The 12,977-nt window shown below is 48.3% G+C and overlaps 1 pseudogene; it reads right to left on the bottom strand.

The window, feature by feature from the left end:
• Window positions 1–6,447: 6,447 nt before the first annotated feature.
• On the bottom strand, window positions 6,448–11,851 carry LOC124979419 (nascent polypeptide-associated complex subunit alpha-like; annotated as a pseudogene).
• Window positions 11,852–12,977: the final 1,126 nt, after the last annotated feature.

Genomic DNA, 12,977 nt, shown 5'->3' with positions numbered 1-12,977 from the left:
TGTGAGGCACTGAGCTTGATCCTCAGTACCACATAAAAACAAATAAAATAAAGGTATCATGTTCATCTACAAAAAAAATAGTTAAAAAAAAAGAAAAGAAACTTAGTGGGCTGGGTGCCGTGGTGCACACCAGTAATCCCAGTGACTTGGGGACTTGGGAGGCTGAGGCAGGAGGATCTCAAGTTCAAAGCCAGCCTCAGCAACTTAGCAAAGCCCTGAACAACTTGGCGAGATCCTGTTTCAAAATAAGACATAAAAAGGACTGGAGATGTGGTTGGTGGTTAAGCGCCGCTGGGTTAATCCCCAGTATCAAAAACAAAACAAAACAAAACAAAAACCCTCAACGGATGCACTGGGGATTAAAATAGAGTAAATTAAATTCCATGCATGTATGATTATGTCAAAATGAACCCAGCTATTATGTATAGCTACAATATACTAATAAAAAACTTTTAAAGACCTTACAAGCCTTAGGGGACCTTATAAGCTTCAGGGGGGCACAGGCACATGATATTAACGTTTCACTCCACAATGGGTCAGCTACTAAGACGCACATGTGAGTAAGACAGTGCCTGTCCTCAAACAGCTCACCAGCTCATGATCTAATCTTTTGAATCCTATACTTAGCCACTGGAATGAGCATTAGATGAGGATATTTTTATTCCCAGTAACACAGGACCCAACTTAAACAGGTTTGAGAAAATAAGGAAGACTGAGAAGTCAAGGGGTAGATTTGGCCTCGGGCATTACTGGATTCTGGACTCAGCAAGGCCTCCTGGAACAGACTGCCCTGCCCCTTGGTTCTTGTCTTCTTGGGATAGGTACCTGTTACTGCTCCAGCAGTCCTGGGTCCTCTTCTCATGGTGGCCTGGTGGCTGCATGTTCATGTCCCAAAGCTCTAAAGCCAGTGGGAGAGGAAAAACCTCCTGCAAGATACCAGTTCAGGACACTGGTCTGTCCCTCAGCCAATTGCTGCAGCCAGATGGGGACAGTGTCCCAATGGTTGCCAAATGTTTCATACTCTGAAAGAGGTGTGGGGTCTTCCCAGACCTCAGGGACCCTAAATGAGAGCCAAGGGATGTTGCTGCACGAAGAGGGGAGGGGAGTGCAGAGACAAACATTTATCACTCTTTGGAGGCAGGGAAATTGGCACAGAGAGAAGGTAAGGACCTCCAAGGTGATGCTGCATGTACATGCAGAGCTAAGACCTAAATCTGGCCTGTGGACTTCAAGTAGCTCTTCTGCAAAGTCACTTTACCCAGGCACAGGAAGGACCTAGTAGTCCCTGCTCAGGACCTTCGTGTGTGTGTGTGTGTGTGTGTGTGTGTGTGTGTGTGTGTGTTTCTGGGGATTTTACCAAGGGCCTTGTACATGCTAGACAAGCACTCTACCACTGAACTACATCCCCAGCCCTTTTAATTTTTTGAGACAGGACCTTGCTAAGTTGCTGAGGCTGACCTCAAACTTGTGATCCTCCTGCCTCAACCTCCTGAGTCACTAGGATATGCACCACAGGGCTTTCTTTTTTTCTTTCTTTTTAAAAAAAAAAAATTTTTTTTGGTTGTTGATGGACCTTTATTTTATTCACTTATCTATATGTGGTGCTGAAAATCAAACCCAGTGCCTCACACATGCTAGGCAAGTGCTCTACCACTGAGTCACAACCCCAGGCCACAGGGCTTTTCTTAAGTCTCAAGGAGCAGAGGCTGTCCTTCCCACAGGCTGGGCTTCATTCGGTGACTCTGACAAAGGAAAGAGCTGCAGTCTGCCTTGGGAGGTTTCCTCTATATCTTTTCTTTTCTTTCAAGAAAAATTCCTATCCTTTCCAGTCATTCCAGCCCTTGCCAAGGATCCTCTGGGCTCCAGACTGAGTTGCCGCTTGACGGATGAGATCAGTTCAGCAGCCATGGAATTGTGGGAGTGTCTTGCAGAGTGAGGCTGGGACCCGCCCAGGGCTCGCTGCATGTAGCCAGGGCAGGCTTCTCTCCTTCCTCTGCTCACATCGCGGTGTCTCCTGCCGGCTGGCTGGCGCGCAGACGGAGCAGCAGCCGGGAAAAGCGCGAGACAGTCTGGTGACCCAGAATGACCCAGGTTTCCTGGTCTGGGGCTCTGTCCCTGAGCCCAGGGCTTCCCAGCCTTCACAGGGCCTAGGGTCCAGTTTTCCTGTCGGCTCTCCTCTGCCCTCCCTCCCACCCTGGCACAGATAGCTTCCTCCCCAGGCACAAAAACCATGCAGCTTCTTCCTGCTCAGCCAGTTTGCATTTGGTCTGGGATTGAATTGTGTCATCCCACAAAAAGGTCCATTAAAGGCTTAATCTCAGGTACCCGTAAATGTGACCTTTTTTGGAATTAGGAACTTGGTAATATTATTAAGTTAAAATGAGATGATAGCAAATGAGGTTGGACCATAGTCTAGGGATGGTGTCCTTAGAGGAAGAGGGAAATTGGAAGACAGAGGGAAGAGGACACAAAGGCGCAGATAGATGCACAGGGAGAAGGCCAAGTGAAGCTGAGGGCAGAGGCTGGCAGGTGTGTCTTCAAGTGGAGGAATGTCAAGGACTATCCCCAAGTCTTCCCCCCACAGCTTTCAGGGGAGCGTGGCCCTGCCAACACCTTGGTTTAGACTTCTAGCTTCTGAATTTCTGTGTTTCAAGCTACCCAGGTTGTGGTATTCATCATGGCAGCCCTAGACAAGGAATAGAGGAGTAGAAAGAGAGTTAACAAAGTTGCTGGTAGCATGGAACCATGGAAAGATCTAAATAATCATGAGCTGAGAGACATGGCTCGTTCGCTTCTTAGCTGTGTGAACTTGGGCAGGTTACCTCACCTCTCTGAGCCTGGGTTTCTGTGTAGTACTTGTCAGTACACATTAGGATTTGTCTAGGGCCTTTGGCTGAGTGGGTGGAGAAGGTGCTTATCATCTTCAGGCACTTGAAGGCTGTCAGGAGGACAAGGCATTCAATCTGTTCTGTGTGACAAGCACCTCAGGGGAGAAGGTAAATGAGGAAGAACAGCCCCAGATGAGGGCAGCGCTTCCTGTCCTTGAGACCTGCTCAGTAGTGGCTGGGAGAGGGAATGAGCTCCCCGTGACCAGGGGAGATGTCAAAGATTGAAGGTCTGAGTGAAGTCCGTGAGAAAGTTGCCCACCACCCAGGGACCCTCTTCTATGACAGTGCTAGGATTTAACCCTGAATTACCTTACTGCAGGTCCATTTTCTTCCTCTCTCTCTCTCTTTCTTTCTTTCTTTTTGGGAGGATTGGGATTGAACCCAGGGGTGCTTAACCACTAAACCACATCCCCAGTTCTTTTTATATTTTATTTAGTGATAGGGTCTCCCTGAGTTGCTTTGGGCCTCACTAAGTTGCTGAAACTGACTTTGAACTTGCCACCCTCCTGCCTTAGCCTCCTGGAAGGTTCCTTTTCTTCACCATTGGCCTCATCTTTCCTATCTCTTAAATGGGTGGGGACTTGGTGAATATTCAATGTGTGAGGTCCTTTCTTCTCTAAAGTTATCTTTTCCTTGTGAAACTCTTCATGTCTTGGCATGCTCTAGTTTCTTCTAGGTCGCAGGAAGGTTGGTTACTGGGAAGCTGGAACAAGGTTTCCTAATGAAACTATATTAGGTTTCTTAGACCTCCTTTTGAAATTCACAATTCACCAGAGGCTTAGCCCAAACTCCAACTGCCTCCCCACCATCCCTAAAAACTTAATGGGGACCCCTTGGCTGGGGTCCCATCAAAGTGACCCACCATCTTGCCCACCTACTCCCCTTCCTGTGTCATTGGGAGACCAACTGCTCCAGTTTGCCAGGAAAGGTGGGGTCTCTGCTAAACCCAGGGCAAGTGCTAAGTCCTCAGCAAGCTGAGATGCCTCCGTCGCTCTACTTGGTGATGAGCCCAAAGTGGAGGCCCCAAAGGGGCTTAGGCAGATTTGGGAATAGCTGATGGGTCTGCAGGCAAAAGTCCAGGAACTGCTTTCTGCCACTGAGTGACACGAGGGAACTCAAGTAGCTCTGCTGCAAGGCCCAGTGACAAGTACAGCCTGGGCTTACAGAGAAGCAACTGCAGACTCGACGTGCCTATCCACAGCCTCAGGAGGCCTGCGGGGCCAGCAGCACCATGAGGCTAGGTGGCTTCAGGACATCATGAATCTGGACCTTTAAACAGGCCCCAACTTACTGGAGCTCCGGCAGCATGGTGGAAGAGTGGCCCTGCCCCCGAGGACCCCCATGGAGGTCCCAGAGGAGGTCTGGAGTGGGAGAGCTGGGGAGATACATCCAGGTGCTTCTAGAAAGAACTGGGAGAGAATGCTGAAGAGCGAGATGGCTCTGCAGGGTGCCCGCTGGGCACTGGCCAGGGAAATGGAGAGTTGCCTATTGACATAGCCTGGCTGTGGCCATGGTCCCTGGAGGCCTGGGGAGTCTTGGTTACCACAGCAGCCCCTCCAGGCCTCTGAGGGAAGACACAGGGCCTCCCCTTTGACCTTTGTTCAACCCCCCACTCCAGGCTGTCTGGAGTCCTATGGCACCTGCTGCCCTGGTGTCTCTGGCATGCTTCTGATCTTCTCTCTGGCCACTGCCAGGCCAGTCCAGTCCACTTTCCCTCTTCCCTGAGCAACTGCCTGGCTCCTGACACCCTCCCTACCAGCCTCTTCCTCAACCTTCCTCTGTTACATGCCAAGTTCCAGCCACTGTGCAGCCCCTGCATTTCCCCTAAGTGTGGCTACATCCCTTGTGCCCCTGGCCTCTGCGTGAGTGGGTCCCTCCTGAACACTCACTCACCTTTTCTTTTTTTTTTTTGTACCAGTGATTGAACCCAGGGGCCCTTTACCACTGAACCACATCCCAGACCATTTTTATACTCTATTTTGAGACAGGGTCTCACTGAGTTGCTTGGGCCTTGCTAGGTTGCTGAGGCTGGCTTTGAACTTGAGATCCTCCTGCCTCAGCCTGCCCAGCTGCTGGGATTACAAGTGTGCAGCACCGCGCCCAGCAACACTTGCTCACCTTTACTTGGCTCACTTCTACCAGATTTTGAAGGTTCATTGCAGATGCCACCTCCCCGAGGAGGCCTTCCCTCATGTGCACCACCACCACGCACGAGTCCACAAGTTCGTGTGTTAACTGAAGAACACGTCTGTCTCTTAACCAGTTTGGGAGCTTCCTAAGGACTGGGAACAGGTCTCCCATTTTTGTATTCCCAGCTTCTGGTGAAGAGTTGGTCCATGACACAGGATGAATGAAGGAAGGAAGGAAGGGCTACCTCATCGTGGTCACAGATGCGGAGGCCCCTGCAGAACTGTGCCTGACTGGGACTGGAGGAGGGAAGCAGGTGCAGAGAGACGAGGAGGGCCCATGACTCCACACCTTGCTGCCCTCCTCTCTCGCCATGGAAGACCCTGGGCCCAGCCAGGTCAAACAGGCGCTTGCCTGGAGCGCTCATGTGGGTTGGGGGAAGCTGGCTCAGCCTGCTGCCCAGAAGCAGGGAAACACACTGAAAATCTGACGCTGTAGCAGAGCCAAACAAATCCCATGAAAGAACTGCAGCTTCCCCGGCACCCAGTTGGGTAAAGAGGCAGGAGGAAGCTGAAACCCAGGGAAGACCGAGGATGGTCAGGGAGAGGGATGGGGGACCTCCTGCATTCTGGAAGTTCAAGCCTGGTCCCAGAGGTCATTTGAATGTCCCTCCATTGTGACTGGATAATATCAGCTTCCTCCCCATCCCTTTCCTCCAGTGGCCACTGCCATCTCTCTCTCAAGGCAGCTCTGTGGGACCCTGTGACTGTGGCACCCCACTTAGCATTCAGGAAGGTCTGTCTGCTGCCTTCTCTGGACTCATTTGAAAATTCTTTAGATTTCTCCACTTCAGTTTACTTCTGCTTTCTGCATACTTTTAGTGGTTTCTCCAGGGATTACAATGCCTATTCACAATCAACCACTTACCATTACCCCCACTTACCACCCTGTGCTTTGTACTGGGATTACCACATGGATTATAGCCACAAACTTTATAAATTCCACAGGGACTGTGTTAGAAATCTCTATTCTCTTTTCCTCTCCTCTCTCCCCTACCCTCCTCCTCCTCTTTCTCCTTTTTTGTTCTTTGTGGGCCTGAGAATTGAATCCAGGTGTGCTCTACCACTGAACCACATCCCCAGTCTCCCCTCTTTTTTTGAAACAGGGTCTTACTAAGTTGCTCAGGCTGACCTTGAACTTGTGATTTCCCTCCCTCAGCCTCCCCAGTTGCTGCTATTACAGGCGTGTGGCCCCACGCCAGCAGAAATTTTTCTTTAAACAGTCAAATCTATTTAAAAAAATAAAGAGGGAAAATAATCAAATTGAGTCACCCAGATATTTTTCATTTGCAATAACATTTGTTTTTCCCTCCAACAAGGAGCCACGACTTTAGTAATGACAGAAACAGTGTTAATTTCCAACTGAGCTGCAGTTACCCTTTCAAAACACCCAAAGAGTTCTTCCCTTTCCGATGGTTAAGTTGTACTGCTATTCTTCTTCGGGCTGGGACTGTCTTTGCTCCCAACACATCTGCTTGTGACATGGCCAGTTCTGTGTACTTCAGGACCACATCTGTTTTATCAACCTCTTCCTCTTCACTCTCCTCTTGTATAGTTGTAGTTGTGTGTTATCTTGAATATTTTCTCTTCTTATTTTTTATTTTTTTGGTACCAGGGATTGAACCCAGGGGCACTTTACCACTGAGCCACATCCCCAGATCTTTTTTGTATTTATTTAGAGAGAGGGTCTCACTGAGTTGCTTAGGGCCTTGCTAAGTTGCTGAGGTTGGTTTTAAACTTGGATCCTCCTGCCTCAGTCTCCCAAGTTGCTGGAATTACTGGCATGTGCCACCATGTCCAGCTTCTTGAGACAGCTTGACCTTGAACTTTGAATTTCACAGCAACTGCTAACTGTGCTTACTGAGAGAAATCCTCAATCCTGGCTTCCCCTAGAACTCTGCAGGTATCTCAAACTGGGCTCTTATAGACATATGGTTTTGTAATCACAGAGGATATTCTTAGGTCTTCAGATAATGATTCTAGTAATACCTTGTTGAAGACCCAGTTTAGACAGAGTCTTCCTCTTTTTTTGTTTTTGTTGTTGTTGTTGTTTTCGTGCCAGGGATCAAATCCCAGGCCATGAGCATGCTAGGCAAGTGCCCTACCACTGAGCTCCACCCCAGTCACTGTCCCTCCTTTTCAGTCTGACTATCGTGATCCACTCACTGACTCTTCATTGATTTCAGCTGCTGCCGCCAGTTGGCTTGTTTGTGGTTTCTCCTGTGGAGTCTTGTTCCTCGAGCTCTGGTATTGATTCATCACTGTCAGATTCTGTTCCAAACCTACATGGAGAAAGTGGAACCAAGATGGTGGCTGAAAGGGAGGGAGAACATTTCTAATAATCTTTATTCCTTTTTGAAGATTTGGATTTTCATGTGGCATCATTTTCCTGTAGCCTGAAGAGCTCTTTTTGACATGTCTTATTAATGAACAAATTAAATTCACAAATTCTTCATTTCTTAGTTTTTTTTCAGATGTTTTTATTTCTCTTCCTCCTTCTCCTCCTCATCCTTCTTCTTTGACCAGGGATTGAACCCAGGGACACTTAACCACTGAGCCACATCCCCAGCCCTTTTTGTATTTTATTTTGAGACAGGGTCTTGCTGAGTTGCTTATTTATTTTTATATGGTGCTGAGGATTAGACCCACTGCCTCACAGATGCTAGGCAAGCACTCTGCCACTGAGCTATGGCCCTAGTCCCTCATCTTCATCTTTGAAAGATAGTTCGTCCTCAAAATATTATTTAATTAATTTATTTTTTGGCACCAGGGATTGAACTCAGGGGCACTTGACCACTGAGCCACATCCCCAGCCCTATTTTGTATTTCATTTAGAGACACTTAGCACCTCACTGTTGCTGAGACTGGCTTTGAACTCATGAGCCTCCTTCCTAGCTTCCCGAGCTGCTGGGATTACAGGCATGCACCACTGAGCCTGGCTCATTTTTTTATTTTTACTTTTTCCATAGGAAAGATAGTTTCAACTACGAAAAATAAAATTTCTTTTGTCACTTTTTAGACATTGTTCCACTATCTTCTGACCTCCATAGTTTTTGATGAGAAGTTGGCAGTCAATCAAATTCTTGATGCTATGTATGTAGCATGTTGTTTTTCTCTGGCTGCTTTCAAGATCTTCTTTTTATCTTTGAACTTTAGATATCAGTTTGATTTGATATGCTTTGGCATAGTCTTCTTTTAATTTTCCCTGCTTAAGGTTTAGTGAGCTACTTGTGTTATGGTGAGATCGTAATAAGTTACCAAATCAATCTTAAAGCAGGAGATGGAACCATCTTTATTCACCAGTTGGTGGTCCAGATTCATCAGCTGGTGGGATGGAGGGGCAGACTGAAAGTCTGAACCCTTTGACCCCCTCTAGGGGTTAGAGTATACCTTTTATACCACAAGTAAAGCATGTCAGTACATTAATCATAAGTGGTTATTGCTATGACTAAAGAATCGTTACTAACATCTAGACAATTCTGACAGGGTACATTGTCCAGGAAAAATGGGAACCAAAAAGTTATGCTAAGCAACTGTTGATGGATACAGAGGTGTGGTGTTCCCATGGGAGAAACATTTCCTATGTGACATGGAGTCTCAAGGTAAAATGGAGTCTGTTTGGTCATTGCCCATATAGCCTGGCCCATAACATTTGAAATTTTTAAAAAATTGATGTATTTCATCAAATTTGGGAAATATTTGGCTATTTTTTTCCTCCAAATATTTTATCCTGCCTCACTCTTTTTCCTCTCCTTCTAGAACTCCAATTACTTGTATGTCAGGACTTATGATATTGTCCCACTGACCCCTGAGATGCTTGTTGCTTTGCTTGCTTGTTTTTTTCTCTGTTCTTCACATTGAATATTTTCTGTTCATCTGTTTACACATTCACAGAATAGTCTCCATTCCGCCTCTATTCTGTTATTCAATCTATCCCTGAACTGAGATCCTGCAGAATATTATATATTTCTGTTCTTGAATTTCCATTTCTTTCCCTATGCCCCACTCCCAATTGCCCTGCAATTTGGTTCTTTAAAAAATCAATTTTTATTTCTCTTCTGAAATTTCCTATGTTTTCACTCATTCCTGGTCAGAAGGCTCTAATTTTAATAAAGTTCAATTTGTTTTCCTTCCTTCCTTCCTTCTTTCCTTCCCTTCTTTCCTTCCTTCCTTCTTTCCTTTCTTCCTTCTTTTTTCCTTCCTTCCTTTCCTGCACCAGGAATTGAGCCCAGGGGCATTCTACTACTGAATACACCCCCAACACTTTTTATTTTTATATTTATTTATTTATTTGGTACCAGGGATTGAACCCAGGGGTGCTTTACTAATAAGCCACATCCCTAGCCTTTTAAAAATATATTTTATTTAGAGAAAGGTCTTCACTAAGTTCCTGAGGCTGGCTTTGAACTTGCTCTCCTCCTGCCTCAGCATCCTGAGCTGCTGGGATTAGAGGCATGCACTGCCACATCCTGCACGCTTTATTTTTTATTTTCAGACAGGGTCTCACTAAGTTGTCTAGGCTGGACTCAAACTTGCAATTTTCCTGCCTCCGTCTCCCAACTTGCTGGGATTACGGGAGTAAGCCACTATGCCTGGAAAGAACATACGTCATAAAGGAATAGGAGTCTATTCTGCTGTTGTGGGGACTCTAGTTTCTGTTATATTTCTCCAAAATATGTTGATTTAAAAAGAAAAAATTTTTTTTCTGGACAATTCACTTCATTCTCTCCTCTTGGATGGCTGCTCAAGTCTCAGTTTAGTTTCCCGCTGAAATGTTTTCCATGTGTGTGGTTCAGGGATCAGTCGGAGATTTGGGGCAGAGTTTATATACAGGATCTAGAGTTCCCTGTCTTTGGCTCTCTTCTATGGGGTTCGGTGTTTCATTTTCCAGAACCTGTGATTGCTCTGAATTTTGTCCTCTAGTTCTTTAGTTTAGAAAGACTATAGGTTTCTTATCTGTGCTACACAGATTGCCCTACCCTCAAGATCAGGACCACTAAAAAAAAAATGGGTAACTCAGTGGCAGAGCACTTGCCTAGCATGAGCCAGGCTCTGAGTTTGATCCCCAGCACTGGGGTCGGGGTCGGGGAGGAACTTATTACATGCCATTCCCTTCCTGTAAATGCTGACCGTCATCCTGAGTCTATTTATTTTATTCATTTGGCACTGCCTTGTGGGCTTTCTTTCTTCTTGTTCTTCTTTTAAAATCTTATTTTGTCAGGAGTTGTCATCTGCCAGGTATGGTAGCACACGTATAATTCCAGCTACTCAGAGGCTGAGGCAGGAGGATTGCAAGTTCAAAACCAGCCTCAGCACCTTAGTGAGTCCCTAAGCAATTCAGTGAGACCCTGTTTCTAAGTAAAATATAAGGAAGGGCTGGGGATGTGTCTCAGTGGTTAAGTGCCCCTGGGTTCAATCTCTGGTACTACTTCCGCCCCCACAAAGAAAAGACTAAATGAGCTAGGTCATGTGAAATTCAGAGGATTGTGCTTGACGTACAGTAAGCACTCGTTAAATGAGACCTGGTAGGGTGTTTCTGCTCTGAGTTGGAGGTGATCAAGGGGATGGCACAGGGGACTGGACACTGCTGGAGAGGCTGGCTACTTGGGATGGCAGCCTGCTAGGTGGTCTTCTGCTATCTCAAGGCAAGTGGCAGGACACTCTAGCCCGGTGTGAGCAGGTCTGTTTTGTGGGTAAGGAAACCAAGCCCAGGGACCTTTGTGGCAGAGGCAGAGGTCAGGCCAGCTCCCCTGGCCTGCCTCCTTTCCATCCTGCTGAAGTGCCCATTCCCCTTCAGGGAGCCTGGACAGTGGGCCAGGACCTGTTTTTATTTTTCTCTGGTAGGCGGTACAGTTTCTAGAAGGCACACAAAGAGAGGAGGGAGGTCACTTAAGAAGGAGAGGAGTGGAGGGGGAGGGGAGCTGGCGGGTGGGACTGGGGAGGGAGGAAGAAGCTGTGCTGGGCTTGGGCGGTTCTGTTTCTGGTTTGGGGCTGGATGTGGGCCAGCAGCCAGCACGGCAGCTGCCAGCCCCTCTTGGGGAGCTGGCACCACATTGCGACAGAACGAGAAAGCAGGGAGGGGTGCCCGGGGCCTTGCCAAGGAAAGGCCTGCGTATTGGGCTCTGATCACGTTATCCCTTTCACCCATGTGTTTAGTGTTCCAAAAACCTCCTCCTGGACAGTCTAAGGGTCTCTTTTTCACAGATGGAGCTCAGGAGGCTCAGAGAGGGTCCATTAGGAGCCTGAGGAAGCTCAGTTTGCAGAGCTGGGACGCTCCTCACCATACATGGATCTGCCTCTGGCATCCCAAGTTGTGGCCTGGCCAGGTGAGGGGGACCCAGGCGGCTGCCTGAGCGAGTCCTCTCAGTCTCATTTCTCTGTCCACACATGGCAGGCTCTCCCTGGAACCCATCACACAATCCCCAGCATTCTGTGCACCAATTCCGGGGGAAACCAGTGAACAAGTCAGGTACCATCCTTCCCTCTCAGAGCTCCAGGACAGCGGGGGTCCTAAGGAGACTGCTGGGTGGGGGTAACTTTAAATCCTCCCCAGCTTCCACACAGTGCGCCAGTTCTGAGTGTGGTGAGGGTGCCACCTCTTTACCACAGCTGTGCCGGTGTCACTCCCAGGCCGCCCAGCCACAGGGGGGCGCTGTGAGGGCCGAGCTTGGGATTTCTCAGACCCTACCCTCTGGCTATCGCAGGAACCACAGCTCTGTCTATGCCCCTCAGGGCCTTTCCAGCTCCCCAGTCCATCATGACGACCTCTAAGGCCATGATGTTTCTCCCTTCCTGCTCCAGGTATGTGGGGAAGACCAAGACCTATGTCCTCATCCTGGCCACACCTCAATGTTGTTGCAAAGCCTCATGGAGGCCATGTCTCACCACAGCTGCAGGAGGTCCCTGGGTCCAGCCGGGCCTGGCTCTCAGCTGAGGACACGTCCTATCCTGTGACCTCTAGACATGCTCCCCATCCCACCCCACTTCCCTTCCGACATGCCAGACTTTCTCTGGCCATTCAGGTTCCAACCGGGGCTGCTTCTGCCCTTGCCCAAAGACCCAGCTCTAAGTCGGGCAATCAGTTGGGTGTTTCCCACTGAACATGAAGTCGAGGCTCTTCCTCAAAGTTGATCCCCTTTCCAGGTGACAAACCTTGGGAAAAGCGCGGGAAGCCATGGATTCGGATCATCTGACTTCCTGAAGTTGGTGGCGAGAGGTCAATTGGGTGTCTGCCTCCATGTTGGGGAGAACACTCTCTCTGGGGCTGCAGCTCAGTGGTAGAGTGCTTGCCTAGCATGCTGAGTTCCATCCCAAGCACCATAAAAACAAACAAAGAAATAAATAAGCAAAACCCCCTTTCACAGTTCTGAGAGTGACCCTGTGGTGGGACTTACTTTCTCTATTTGACAGAGGAGAGAGAGGTTAAGCAACATGCCCAAGGACACACAGCTAAGACACAGCAGATCTGGGATCTAGCACCAGTGCTCCTATTCCTGTGCCACATTGTGGTGCTTTCTGGTTCTCCCACCACCTTCCCTGAACCCTGAGGACAGCGGTGCCCACCTCTTCCCCTCACTCCTCCCCCTTTCATCTCCCCAAGCCATTGAACATTGCTCTTCATCTTTTGCTCTACTTCCCTCTGACAGTCAGAATCCCCTTCCCCCTTAGTGCTAGAGAGGGTTCCAGAGAGAAGCACAGCACTTACAGGTCACAAACATGCTGGGACACCAGGATCCAGGTGACTCCCAAAGGGATCCTAGGGCTTCTCACTGAACCATGTGACCTGAGCTACAGAGATTCTGGTTGGTGACCCAAGAGAATCAGGCACAGAGAAATCAGGCCAGAGATGTTTTGAAAGATGACATGGTCTGAGGGGTACCAGGGGCCCCTGGGGCTGCCCCCA

This window comes from Sciurus carolinensis, chromosome 3 (genome assembly GCF_902686445.1).
Source record: "Sciurus carolinensis chromosome 3, mSciCar1.2, whole genome shotgun sequence".
In the NCBI taxonomy this organism is placed as follows: domain Eukaryota; kingdom Metazoa; phylum Chordata; class Mammalia; order Rodentia; family Sciuridae; genus Sciurus; species Sciurus carolinensis.
Note: the sequence above shows the minus strand (reverse complement) of the source record. Positions and strands in the feature narration are given on the sequence as shown.